Source organism: Sorex fumeus, unplaced genomic scaffold (genome assembly GCF_029834395.1).
Source record: "Sorex fumeus unplaced genomic scaffold, SorFum_2.1 ptg000073l, whole genome shotgun sequence".
Classification (NCBI taxonomy): domain Eukaryota; kingdom Metazoa; phylum Chordata; class Mammalia; order Eulipotyphla; family Soricidae; genus Sorex; species Sorex fumeus.
This window is the reverse complement of record NW_026606130.1, coordinates 53,790-55,399: the sequence shown is the minus strand read 5'-3', so window position 1 is coordinate 55,399 and position 1,610 is coordinate 53,790. Positions and strand designations below refer to the sequence as shown.

General features: G+C 43.3%; 1 pseudogene; it reads left to right on the top strand.

Moving 5' to 3' along the window:
• The first annotated feature begins 268 nt into the window (after nt 1–268).
• Nucleotides 269–908, top strand: LOC130038207 (low molecular weight phosphotyrosine protein phosphatase-like; annotated as a pseudogene).
• The last annotated feature ends 702 nt before the right edge of the window (nt 909–1,610 follow it).

Below are 1,610 nucleotides of genomic sequence, written 5' to 3'. Positions count from 1 at the left end.
ACTTGCCTCTGGAACTGAATGTCCACATAGTCTATGTTGGCCCCTTGTTGGATAGAAACACTTCTGGAGGATTAACCTGCTTGCTAGTAAGCAAAAGTGAACTGGGGAAGAGCTGAGTTTGTTGGCTTAGCTAAGCAAGTGTCACTCATCTGCTAATTTACTCTGCTATTGACCTGAGGTGGGTGGAACTCTGCTTAATAATTAAAGCCTCCAGGCTAAGGCGCAGCGCCAGCCCGTCTGGGAGCCTTCGGTGTTCGCTGCGGGGAACATGGCCGAGCAGGCGTCCAAGTCCGTGCTGTTTGTGTGTCTGGGTAAAATTTGTCGATCACCCATTGCAGAAGCAGTTTTCAGAAAACTTGCTACCGATCAAAATGTTTCAGATAAATGGAGAATAGACAGTGCAGCGACCTCCACATCTGAATTAGGAAATCCTCCTCACTATCGGGGGCAGAAGTGCATGAAGAAGCATGACATGACCATGAATCACATTGCCTGACAGATTACCAAAGAAGATTTTGCCAAATTCGACTACATACTATGTATGGTTGAAAGCAATCTGAGAGATTTGAATAGAAAAAGTAATCGAGTTAAAAATTGCAAAGCTAAAATTGAGCTACTTGGAAGCTATGACCCACAAAAGCAGACCATCATTGAAGACCCCTATTATGGAAATGAATCTGACTTTGAGAACGTCTACCAGCAGTGTCTGAGATGCCGCCGACCTTCCTAGAGAAGGCTGGTTGACCTGCAGTGCAGAGACCAGCCCCATGACCTCCACATCTCCCATCCACGTGCTCAAGACTAGCAGCTTCCGACCCGTGAGCCACAGTGTGTCTGCAATTTTCCCATCTTAAACAATAATTGTAGGCAGAAACCAGCTGATGCATTTGGAAGAAGAATAAACATGTTTGATTTAAAAAAATAATTAAAGCCTCCATTCACAACAACAGCAGCAATGAAACAATGCCCAGTGCTGATTTTGACCCAAATATCCAATTCTCAGTTACTTTCTTTCCAGTTCAGTCAATGTGAAAGTAAAGCTAGGTATCTGGGGAACACTGGTGGTCATCATAGCCCTGTATGTTATAACAGTTTTGTTTTGTGGATTCCACCCAGCAATGCTCAAGGTTCAATCCTTGTTCTGTGCTCAAGGATGACACTTAAATAACGCTTGGGGGGGACAAAAAATGGTGCCTGGAATTTAATCTAAGTTCATTGTGTGTGAGGCAAGCACCCTTTTTGCTGTATTACCTCTCCAACCCCTCTATCTTAGAATCTTGTCTGTTCCTCAGCTATTGAGGTATGTGTTATCCAAGGTTCCTCTTTTCTACCCACATTCAGTTTCTACACTGCCAGTATCACTTGTTATTCCACAGGAGAGTACCTATCCTAAGAGAGCTTCTTGGATTCAGTGACATTTTCTGACATTTTGTGCTGCAACTCAGGCACAATTCTGTATTTAATTAAGGTTTAGTGCAGATTTGCCATGATGAAGAGGGAGTGCTGCATGAATTCCCACTATTCAGCCATCTTCAAACCCAGCCCTCTTTTCTATCTGCAATGAACTCACTTCAAGAACACATTTTATTGAAACTTGTGCAAATAAATCC